Consider the following 13,344-nt stretch of genomic DNA (forward strand, 5'->3'; position numbering starts at 1 on the left):
TCCCTTCTTTTAGAAACGAACTACTTCCTTCCAGGGAGATACCTTCAGAAGAACTCCGTCACCAACAGCAAATTCCAAAGGCTTCCGCCTATTGCCAGCATAGCTCTTTTGTCTGCTCCTAGCCTTAATCAAGTTCTCATGGATCTGAAGAATCTTATCTGTTGTCTCTTGAACAATCTCAGGGCCAGTGAACTGCTTTTCCCCAACCTCATGCCAACTGAGAGGAGATCGACATTTTCGCCCATATAAAGCTTCGAAAGGAGCCATCTGAATACTGGAATGGTAGCTATTGTTGTACGAGAATTCTATCAATGGTAAATGTACATCCCAGTTACCACCATAGTCGATGACACAAGAACAGAGCATATCCTCTAGGGTTTGAATATTACGCTCGGTCTGACCATCCGTCTGAGGATGAAAGGTCGTGCTAAGATTCAAGTGCGAACCCATAGCGGACTGAAATGTTTGCCAAAGACGCGAAGTAAAACGACCATCACGGTCCGAGATTATGTCAAGAGGTATGCCATGACGGCATATAATCTCATCAGTATAGACTCGAGCAAGTTTCTCAACTCTGTAATCTTCACGAATATGAAGAAAGTGAGCGGATTTGGTCAAACGATCTATTATCACCCAGATACTATCGTGACCTTTAGAGGTACGGGGTAGTTTGGTAATAAAGTCCATAGTAATGCTATCCCATTTCCAGACAGGGATTTTAGGTTGTTCCAAGAGTCCAGAAGGACACTGGTGTTCAGCCTTTACCTTCAAGCAGGTAAGGCACTTAGACACATATATAGCAATGTCCCTCTTCATGCCAGGCCACCAATAAGTCACACGCAAATCCTGGTACATCTTATCAGCGCCTGGATGGATAGAGTAACGGGATTTGTGAGCCTCATTCATAATGAGCTCATGTAGATTATCGCGATCCGGCACCCAGACGTGATTTAGATAGTACTGAAGACCATCAGATTTAGTCTCGAGCTGATTTATATTAGCGCCATGAACTTCAACAGTTAGACTTCCTTCATTTGCTGACGAAAACTGAACTTCACGAATACAAGCATGTAGATCACTAGATAAACGAATAGCCTTGAAATGAGTTTTATGACTAAGGGCGTCGGCTACTACATTCGCCTTGCCAGGATGATAGCGAATTTCGCAGTCATAGTTGTTAAGCAATTCCACCCAACGTCTTTGTCGCATGTTCAGCTCTTTTTGGTCAAAGATATGTTGAAGGCTCCTATGGTCGGTGAAGACCACACACTTAGTACCATAAAGGTAGTGTCGCCAGATCTTTAACGCAAAAATAACCGCACCGAGCTCCAGATCGTGAGTAGTATAGTTTTTCTCATGTACCTTGAGATGTCGAGAGGCATAAGCAATAACCTTGTCTCGTTGCATGAGCACATAGCCCAATCCACGGTTCGAGGCATCACAATATACCACAAAATCGTCATTGCCATCAGGTAGAGTCAACACAGGAGCATTACACAGAAGGTTCTTAAGAGTCAGAAAGGATTCCTCTTGTTCAGGACCCCAAACAAAAGGTTTCTCCTTTTGGGTTAGTATAGTAAGAGGAACAACGATTTTAGAGAAATCCACGATGAACCAACGGTAATAACCCGCCAATCCTAGAAAAGAACGAATCTCGGACACGGATTTAGGCGTACACCAATTATTCACTGTCTCAATCTTAGAAGGGTCAACATGAATACCCTAACTACTAACAATATGACCAAGAAATTGTACTTCATTAATCCAAAACTCACACTTAGAAAATTCAGCATACAGACGTTCACCACGCAATAGTTCAAGCATAAGACGTAGATGGCGAGCATGATCAGCTTTAGACTTAGAATAAATAAGAATATCATCAATAAAGACTATCACAAAACGATCCAAGTAGGGTTTACAAACGCGGTTCATAAGGTCCATGAACACCGCAAGTGCGTTATTTAAGCCAAAAGGCATGACCACAAACTCGTAGTGTCCGTATCGAGTACGAAACGCCGTTTTAGGAATATCATCTTCGAGGATACGTAGTTGATGATATCCAGAACGTAAGTCAATCTTCGAGAAACAGGACGCGCCTTGTAGTTGATCAAATAGGTCATCGATACGAGGAAGCGGATAACGATTCTTCATGGTAAGCTTATTCAGTTCACGATAGTCGATACACATACGGAAGGACCCATCCTTCTTCTTGACGAATAAAACGGGAGCACCCCACGGGGAGGTACTTGGATGAATAAAACCCTTATCGAGTAATTCCTGTAGCTGACTAGATAACTCTTGCATCTCGGAAGGTGCAAGACGATAGGGAGCCCTGGCGACAGGAGTCGCACAAGGTACGAGATCAATACGAAAATTAACAGATCTAGGAGGAGGAAGACCAGGAAGATCTTCAGGAAAGACATCGGTGAAGTCACACACCACTAGAACGTCGCTTATGTTCTTCCCCTTGCCTTTTTGTTCCACCACGTGGGCCAAGAAGGCAGGGTTCTGTTTACGTAAGCTTCTGCTCGCTTGTGTGCATGACATCAATCTCAGTCCCTTTGAAGGTCGGTCTCCATAGATGATCAAAGTATCACCAGAGGGAAGAGGAAGACGAATAAGTTTCTCGTGACACACAATTTCAGCATGGTTCTTACGCAACCAATCCATGCCGATAATAACATCAAAACTACCCAACCGCATGGGTATAAGGTCAATAGCGAAGATGTGATCATTAAGAATCAAGGAACAATCACGCACGATAGAATTTACAAGAATCGACTTACCATTGGCGACCTTAACAGAGAACGACTCAGGTAACTCAAAGCGTGTACAATTTATCAAAGACTCAAATTCCACGGACATAAATGTTTTATCGGCACCAGTATCAAATAGAATCGAAGCATAAAGGTTATTAACAAGGAACATACCATTGACAACGTCATTGTCATTACGAGCCTGATTTGCGTTGAGATTGAACGCCCGTCCACGAGCGGCTGGCTGCTAGTCCCGGTTCAACTGAGGATACTGGTTACGGAGGTGGGTAGTATCTCCACACTTGTAGCATGCACAAACAGCATTGACTGGCCTTGGGTTCTGTAGAGGAGCTGGAGGTGCAGGTGGAGCTGCCTGAGCTGGGGCTTGCTGAGATGGCTGGGCTGGGTTAGCTTGACGACAGTAGGGAGTCGTGTGACCATAGCGATTACAGTTAGTGCACAAACGACATGCAGAAGTAGCAGGATGATGGTAGTTGCAATTGGCACACTTGGGATGGGACCCAGTGTATTGCTTCTTAGCTTCTGGGACAGCAGGGTTAGCAGCAGTAGTGGCAGGAGCAGGTTTAGCAGCAGGGTTTGCAGCAGGAGTACATCCGAAACCCTGAGCTTTCCTTTTCTTGTTCTTGCTGCCGCCTGACTGCTGGGTAACTTGATTCGCAGACTTGGAGGGAGCAGGAGTAGCGAACTGCTTATCACGCACGCGGTTGTTGTTCAAACTTGCTGCCAAACGATAGACTTCTTCAATAGTTTCCAGTTGAGCCGCTTCAATTGAATCACGCATAGCAGGAGATAGTCCATTGATGTACTTGGTTATCATCCGCTTAGGAGTCGAAACCAAATGAGGAACGATAAGAATCGGCTGCTTAAAACGGGTAGTATAAGCCAGGTTATCATCACCAACCTGCTTCAGATGCCAAAACTCTTCTTCAAGCTTCAGTTGTTCATGAGCAGGGCAGAACTCAAGCATCATTAGTTCTCGCACCTCAGCCCGTGGAAGAGCATAGGCCTTTCGTTTGAACGGATGTTTCTCTCATTTGACCACCACTCCAACGCTCTACCTTGAAACATCCCGGTTGCACTCCTAGTCTTTAAGTGGTCTGGACACTCGCTGTTCATGAAGGTAACCTCTATGCTGTCGAACCACTCGAGCATAGCAGTCACCCCATCACTGCCCGTGAAAGACTTAGGATTGCAAGAGATGAAATGCTTATAGTTGAACTTAGTAGGCTTTTGCTTCTCAGCCTTGGAGTCCGCAGAGGATGGAGGCGTGTTTGATCCTTGGAGCTCAGAGACGATCTTTGGCACGACTCGAGCAATCTGGTCGGCCATGAACGACATCATCTTTTTCTGAGACTTCTCCCTGGATTTCCTGAGGGTGTCGGATAGCTTTCGAGAAGACATCCTAAAGATCCAATAACAGGATCGTATAAGTCTAAATTCATGAAGCCTCACAATATAGATTCACACACAATAGACCAAAACTCAACAAGATTCATCAAGATTCAAGTTTCACATAGATTTCAATACCACAAAACCCACGACCTTCGCATGGCACATTGTACGAGTTTGGCAACGTGTCAGAAACGCTTATATATAGGAAGTACTAGCGGCGTATCCACCACGCTTCTGGCACATCGCTTCCACCTCGTACTCGGTGTCATGTTACGTGTCGTAGAACACACTCATCATCATCATCATCATCATCGTCATCATCATTATCATCATCATCATAGATTCACATAGTTTACAATAGATTCAAACAGATTCATGTAGATTTCAAATTAATTCCAATAGATTCAATAGACTCCCATAGCTTCAATAGATTCAATAGATCCCAATAGATTCACATAGCCTCACATAGATTCGTGTTAACAATCCACAAACAACAAGATCCCTCATGGCACGTGCTACGAAAGTTTGGCAACATGACGGAAGCACTTATATATAGGAAGTACCAGCGGCGTATCCACCATGCTTCAATCATGCCACGTCCGTCTCGTCATCGGTGTCATGCCTCGTTAACCACCGCTTTAGATTTCACAATTTCTCAAAACATAGATTAACCAGTTAGATTCAACCACATAGATCATCAAGGTAGATTCAATCACTTAAACCTGAGCCTACAAAAATATGAATTTCGCTTAGCGCGTGGTACGAAAGTTCGGTAACATGCCAGAAACACTTATATATAGGAAGTACCAGCGGCGTATCCACCATGTTTTGGACATGCCACTTTCCTCCTCATCTTTGGCGCTAGGTTACATTTCGTATTTTTGTTTCTCCATCCACACGTACGTAGCTTACATATAAATTTCACCAGAGTACACGATAGATTTCACATAAGTTTCTTATAGAATACACAAATAGACCTTCCATAGCTCTAGAATTCCACATCAGACACTAAATTTCGCGTGGCACTTGGTACGAAGTTGGTAACATGCCAGAAACACTTATATATAAGAAGTACCAGCGGCGTATCCACCATGCTTCGGACACGTCACTTTCCCCTCGTATTCCATGCCATGATACATCTATTGTCTTATAATCGCGTTATCACATAGATTGCTCATAGAATAAAGCTTCATAAATTTAGTTCGATCTGAGATTAGAATTTACGTTTTAGATTGCGAACAACGTGTGATTCGTGTAAAAGAATACCAAAATAAATGAACGTCGAGTTTAAAACCACATGCATAAAATCGAGATAACATATGAGCAAGATAGGCTTATAAAACATACGATTGTTCCGGGTAGAGGAACGACGACAAACCAAAGTGGTTCGAACCCCTTTCGAATTGAGGTAACGTGTCTTGACTTACTTAGACAAATACGTCATCGATGTTAGGCCTACGATATTCGTCCTTTTGGTCATTTCACATACTCAATTGATCGGAAGTTACGAGACTTTGGCGAGACATAAAATCATCAAGGAGTGGGACTAGTCAACAAGATCTGAGTTTCACCTCTAACTTGACAACGTCGTACCCTAAGGGCGTTGGTACTTATCTGCGGATAAAACCCATTTAGAATAATATGGGGAGTTCCATCAAGGTTTGGATGTCACTCCTAACTTGAGGGTAAATCCCGTGCAAGATATAGACACTGTGTAACAGTGTTTTCATCGTATAAAGTGTACATTGTATCAGCCTTAGGAAAGGCATGTAAGTTTAATAGGAACATATTCTGCTAGGAAGCAGTTACGGTAGAATGAATAAGTCTTAAACAACAAATAAGAATCAAGTTCCTACAACTATAGACTAGAGCAAGTATTCCTACTTATCCTAATTCCCTATAGTTATGGCTCTGATACCAACCGATGGTGGAAACATCGGGGTGCGAGCACTAAGCGTTCAGATTGCTCATGAGATTCCATAACACTAATTGTTTCAATAGAAATTAATCAAATACATCATAACATTGTCTAAAGAGTACCAACCAAACACAACCAGTACAAAACATAACAGATATTGTTTAAATTGTTCGAAAGTTTCTAAGTTAACTAGGCGACGTTTCTAAGCATCTCCCAGCTGGATTCCATGCATTCCAAAGCATCCTATCAGCCTGCAACATGTATTAAAATATCAATACAAAACTATTGGCGAACCCAGATCGATACCAACTCTAGACTATTCATCAGATCTACAGTTAGTTTAGACCCGATTCCCACCGAATAAAGTAAAATGTTTAAGAAAAAGATGAAGATACTCAAGTTTTATAGGAAAGAGTCTAGGTTTAGCTTAGATTTAGTGTGAAAACGCATGAAACATCTTAGATCTGAGCTAGATATTGCTCAGAATGACATCACATGGCAATTTGTACAAACCTCCATGATGACATCACCCTCAAGAACTCAGATCCGAGAGATTTCACAGTGAGAAGTGTGATTTCATGTGAGAATCACGTAGTGAATGATGTGTAAATCAAGAAACTACAAGAATCTAGCCTAAAACGTACCGAAATCAGTAAGAAAATGGAGGAGAAAGGTGTTTATGCGTCTGAGTCGAGCAGAGCTGTCACATCACTAAAATGGTGATGTGACAGGTCTATTTATAATGTGAGAGTGAAGTGGAGGCGGTACAAGGTGGATAGGTTGGTGACCCATTCGGGTGGTCATCCGATCGGGTGGCAATCCGATCGGATTGCCACTCTTGTCAATCCCACCTTTCCGCGTTCCCGTTCTTGATTCGTTTAGCGGTTTAGGTTAGGCGTTGCGTATAGTTTGGGTAAAAGTATTTCATAACTAGATCACATCGAATGTTTCAAAGTTTTGTAGACTCCGCCAGTGACAAGGCTCTAGTCTCTCATTCAACAAGAATCAAGTTCCACGAGTCTAAAGAGTCAAGCACCAAATAAGTTTCAAAGGGTCAAGAATCATAGTTTCTCAAGCATCAAGAATCAAGAGTCCAAGTATCAGGTATCAAGAATCGTAAAGAATCTAGCTTCCATAGTATCAAGAAACAAGTATCTAGTTTAATTACCAAGAATCAAGTGTCTAGATTAGGCAGCAAGAGTCAAGTATCTAGACTAAGTATCAAGTCTCGTAGTTTAAGTGTCAAGAATCAAGCTTCTAGAATAAAGAATCAAGCATCATAGTATCAAGCATCAACGACAATAAGATTCATGCCAAAAGTTTCAAAGTATCAACATCACATAACTACAGGGACCAAAACTGACAATTGATAAAGGTTCAGGGACTGATCTTGCCAAGTGCCTAAAGTTTAGGGGCGCTGGGCGTTACACTGCCAGATTCATTGGGTAAAGGTTTACAATAAAATTTTGATTTAAAATTTCTATTCTTGCTCCCTGCAAGATTTCGGTAATCTTAATGGATTCCCCATTTGCTGTTTCTACTAGACATTCTTGTTGAAGTTTAGTTAATGGTTGATTGAGAAGTTTTCAAAAGGAAGTATTAATAAAACTTTGGTTCGCACCAGAGTCAAATAATACTTTAGCAAAAACATCATTAACTAAAAACGTACCGGCAATCACGTCCGGAATCATCTTGGCTTCTTCTGCAGTCGGAACAAATGCTCTAGCATTTTTAGTAGTCTTGTTGTTCATGGCTGGAGCTAGTTTCGGACAGTTTGGCTTAATATGACCGTGTTCCCCACAATTGTAGCATATCCTATTGTTAGGTTTCTTCCTGCAGTCTTCTTCCTTGTGTCCAGATATTTTGCAGAAATTACAGTATATAGAGCATCTTCCAGAATGCTTCCATTTACAATACTTGCAGTAAGGTGCAGAAGTAGAACCAACATTTTTCCCACGATTGGAATTTCCATAGCGAAATTCTTAGGTAAGCTTTTGAGCTAGGTTCTTCCTCTGGTTTTCTTCTTGTGTACGTACCAGTTCATCAGTCAAGGTATTTACTAGTTCTACAGCTTCTTCTATAGTTTGTGGTCTAGCTGCCTTGACTACATGTCTAATTTCACTGATTAATCCCCAGATGTAACGGGAGATTAACACTGGTTCTGGTGATGCTAGGGTTGGCACTATTCTAGCATATTCAAAGAATGTAGTAGTGTAACCCTTGCTATCTACTCCAGTCATTCTAAGGTTTAAGAATTTATTAGCTATTTGTTCCTTTTCATTGGGAGGACAAAATTTTCTTTCCACCATATTCTTAAATTCATTCCATTCCATATTATAGGTTCTATCACCTCCCCTAGACTGGAGGATAGTGTTCCATCATTCTAAAGCTGAGTTCTTAAACAGATTGGAAGCGAACATTATCTTATCCTCTTCCGCGCACTTGCTTATTTTTAAGATTGCCTCAGTCTTTTCTATCCAAGGTAGAGCTGCAGTGGCTCCTTCATTTCCAGAGAATTCTATTGGTTTACAGGACCAGAATTCTTTGTAAGAACAACCATAAGACATGGTTCTTCTTCTTTTTGGAATTGGCAATTGAAGTAAGGGTCCATTGTATACGCTGTGATCGGGTTCGGTAGGTGGTCGGTTACTTCCACTATTACTTTTATTATTTTTCGCTTCCTTAACCGTTTTGATAATATATGGCATTGCGTCTATAATCCCTTGTGCCACTATATGTTGGATGGCACTGTTATCTACTTGGTTTCCGTTATTATCGTTATTCGGATTTTCTTGATTCACTTCGTTGTCCATCTGGATTATAAACATTTACCACGTATTAATATCACAAGACAATATCTAATGCAAACAATCATACAACAAGCATATTGATCAAAATCGTCGAACATTGCGACCTTTACTCTATTTTATATATGCGTCTAGTACAAACTATAACTGAAATCTAAAGTACAATACTAGTATGCATCCGTAGCTATTATCTATTTTAGGATATACATATACTATATATATATATATTCAACATACAAACATATTATATATATATATATATTATTACTATTACTGACAGGGCCGGCCCTAAGAATTCATATACCCTGTTCGAGCCCGAAAAAATGTGCCCTTAGGCCTTAACGAAATTGGGTATTTGCTCACTAAATGTCTAAACCTAATGCCAAAGTGGTTTATAACTAATGTAAACCATAAGAATAGTTTTGTAAGGTGACCTATGTTGGTGTTTGTATGGATGTACCCTATTAAAAAAATATTTTACATATACATATCGGGTTTTTTCCTAAAAAACGTACCCCTCAAAATATCGGGCCCTGGCCGGTGGTCCTCCCTGCCCACCCCCAGGGCCGGCCATGATTACTGATACGGGTTCATCCAAAATTGCATGTTATCCTCGTCATATTTTCAAACGAGCCTTTCACCTATCTGTCTTATCCTTTCACTTTCGTCTAACAACTCCTCACCAAATGTTCGGAGTTCTTACACATTCTCAGTACTCATGGGTGGGGCTGGTGATGGTATTGGGTCGGGAAACTGGGGCATCGGTTCTTCGTGTGGGTAAGGGTTCTCTAGGATTTCCCTGATATACTGGTCATTATCCCAATATGGATCTAAAGGGTCCAGGTTGGGATAGGGTGCTACTGGGTTCTGTATGGGTTCCTCTATTGGGTAGAGTTATTGGTAATCCTTGTGGTCGTCAAACCATGGGTCATAATCTGGGGGATGGGGTGCTGGGACTCTAGGAATTTCAGCTGGGTCAATTTCCATTGGTTGTGTGGGAAATAGTGGTAACGGCTGAGGTGCAATGAGTTGTTCTAGATTCGGGTATGCAGTTGTGGTAGCTAAGGTATGAAAATTTGCTAATCTCCTATTGAGCATATCCTGGGTGCGAGCATTCATTTCTCTATTGGCTGCTGCTAACGCCTGTTGTTGCTGTAACTTTCTCATCCTTTTTCTACGCTCACGAGCTCCTCTGCTGAACTATCCTCTGTTCTTGGGAGGGAATGGCTCTTCAGATTGTGCTTTGAATACGAAAATCCCTTCTTCGGTGTCAGCCGAATACCCCGAGGGGGAAGGCTGGGAAGAAGTTCCTTCGTCCTTAGGTGAACTAGACAGTTGACGGTAAGCGTCCGAAGTTCCTTGGTAACTCATACTGTAAACTAAAAAATTGTCAAATAATACAAAACAATAAAATATGCACGTAGTTCCGTAGATAATTTCCTAACATAACAAATAAAATTTTGGTGTCAGCAGAACACTTCTGTGGCTGAAATTAGTGGCTGTAGCTCTGATACCACCTTCTGTCGCAACCCCCGACCCCTACCTCAGGAGGTGTGACAACCCTCACCAAACCAGGTATCCGTACGAATTAATTAATATTTAATTAATGCTTAATTACTGTGCTTGCTTACAATTGTGAATAAACTGCTACATGATTTCTGAAATATACATAACCATGCATCATACTTTATTTGCTGTCACTCCATTATTTACACAGAACTATAGTGACAAACTTGATGCACAAAAAGCACAGTAGCACAATGAACGGATAACCCATTAAACGTGCTGACATAGCCAGCACCAGACAGACACTGTCTCTAAGGCCAGTATGAGCCGGAAATAGTTTACTACACTAGTAAGAAGTGTAGGGAGGTGAGGATTGTAGAACTGCGTCACTAGGTGTTAGTTGTAGTGACCGGATGTGCCTAAAACGTGTTTTAAACACAAAATTCTGCACTTTAATACAAAATTCAGCTTTTAAGCTAACTAGTAAAGTGCAAAAAATGGGAAAACAATACTAGACACTTTCCAAAGTGTCAGGAATTCTTTGTGTCACTAAAAATAATATCAAAGACACTTTAAATGCTTATTAAGCACTTTAACGGATCAGTATCCAACCGAACAACCGGACTTTACCCGGAACATAAAAATATTGACAATGACACTGTTTCTCTTTTTCTGAGCCAGTTAGGGTCCCCGAATACCCTAACACCCGTTATAAAACATAACACACAAGTAGTTAGATTAACCTTCTAACTAAATCAACTAATCACTAACTATCTAGTTCAAAACTAACCAACCCCCCCCTATAACCGAATTCGGTCCCATATGTGGGACATACCCATCACAACTTTGATTATTTTAATCACATTGCTAAATATCTTCCCAACACATTATACATTGGGTAATTAGAGATGATGGATCACAAATGTGTCCATAAGACTCTCATTTCATTCACAAACCCATCACAACAAAATCATAACTCTCTCTCCCTTCTCTTTGATACTCGGCCGAGAGCATCCACCCACATCCACCCACTTTCAAATTTTGATCTTGTAATTCTACATACATTCAAAGGTGAAAGGTCACATACGAGGAGACCCGGTGCTTACGGAATCACAAGGACCTCTCTACAACGCTATTAACGACCTTGTTTTCGCTTGATTTCTTTCCTAGCCTTGAGCTAGTTGTAAGTGCTTCTAATCACTCTCTTGTTCACGTATGAAGTGGTTAATAAGAAGTTTAACGGATAAAATTCATAAACACTAAAGATCAAAGTTTAAAGTCTTGTTAAATTGATGAATATGGTGGTTAAAGAGTAAAGAATAGTGTAAAACTTATGAAACTTGTTTTGTTATGATTATTTTATGTTGTTTGATGCTAGTAGTAGAATGGATCGTCATCTAACCGGGCTAGGTCATGTTCATGAAACATAAACTAGTGTTATGTTAAGTGTAAAAATGGTAAGATGATGAACTCTACTACTTATGAACATGAACTTGTGTAAAGATGATTTTTCTTGTAAAATGGAGTTCTAAACTAGTAGATCTAAAGATCTACAAGTGGTATTTTCAAAGAACCAAGTGTAAGATGCAAATCATGTTTTAAACCCGGTTCTTACATAAACCAAAGGCATTTTTGTGAATAAACAAGTGTGTAGACACTTGTGTAACGAAAGGATTTAACAAAGAAATATTTTTGTAACTTTTGACCAAGAAGTTGTAAAGATGCATTTTCTTTAAAAACAAGATTTACAAGAAACCGATTTTATTTTTAAGGATGGAAGGATCTACAAACAATGATGGAAGGTTACTACATACTTTTACACAACTTACAAGTTCATGTGTTTGCGATTTATGTATATTTTTTACTAGTTTGATGTCTTGATATTGAATAATGATGATTGAAAATTGATTGATTGAGTTGTTAAAAGAAAATGATACGCTTGTAGGCGTGGCCACCTCCAGTTACAGAGGAAACTCTGGCGAAATTTTTCCAGAAATATAACACTTGGAAAATATTTTTACAAGTGTTATGAATATATTTTTAACTTGGTTTTTCCAAATAAAATTCGCCATGACTTTTTATTACAAAATTTCAAGTCTCGGAGGTGGAATTTTCATAAATAAAACTTGTTAAATATATATTTAATATATATTTTTTTCATAATAACCCTTGTGCGATTTTATGATTATTTTGTGAACTACATGAATATTATTTTTAGAGTAAAAATAATATTACTAGACTACACTGAACAGTAATGATTCCAAAATAATACTAACGCCCTCACAATAAATATTTAAGTTACACAGGTATTATTATTGCCACCCAAACTTTAAATGTAACTTATGTATTTTCAGAAAATACTCTTAAATGCGTATTTTGATAAAAGTATTATTTTGGTAAAATTATATGGAATAAAATATAATATTTTTGGGAAAAATATTTATATTTTGGAGATAGAATTAAAATAAATTTTAAGTGTGACTTAATAATATATTTTTGGAATTACAAGAAAACGCACATGTATTGAAACCCCCATCCTTGGGAAGGAGTATAATTAATACATAATTAAGAAGTGTAAACACGAAATAGTTGTCTAACTATTTCCCAAAAACTTAAACCTTAAGCTAAAGCACGGCCGTCCGTCTAATAGAAGTTAGTACGTGTAGGTCGTCGCACAGCAGGTTGACTGGGAGATTACTAGATAGAGACGCATTTCGGTGAGTTCATGTCCCCCTTTTCTCTTAACTGTTTTCAGTTTTTAAACTGCGGGGGTGAAATACATGTTACTATGATTATGAGTACTTTTTACATGGTATGGTTAGCGTAAGGAGGGTTACTACTAAGATCATGTGAGTGAGTAGGCGGGAACTAAAGGCCATTAATCCTCAGTGTAGGACCGAGGGTCAATAGCGGTAGATCTATCTGGGTGTAGCGAGCCCAGCCC

Source organism: Helianthus annuus, chromosome 2, assembly GCF_002127325.2.
Source record: "Helianthus annuus cultivar XRQ/B chromosome 2, HanXRQr2.0-SUNRISE, whole genome shotgun sequence".
NCBI lineage: Eukaryota > Viridiplantae > Streptophyta > Magnoliopsida > Asterales > Asteraceae > Helianthus > Helianthus annuus.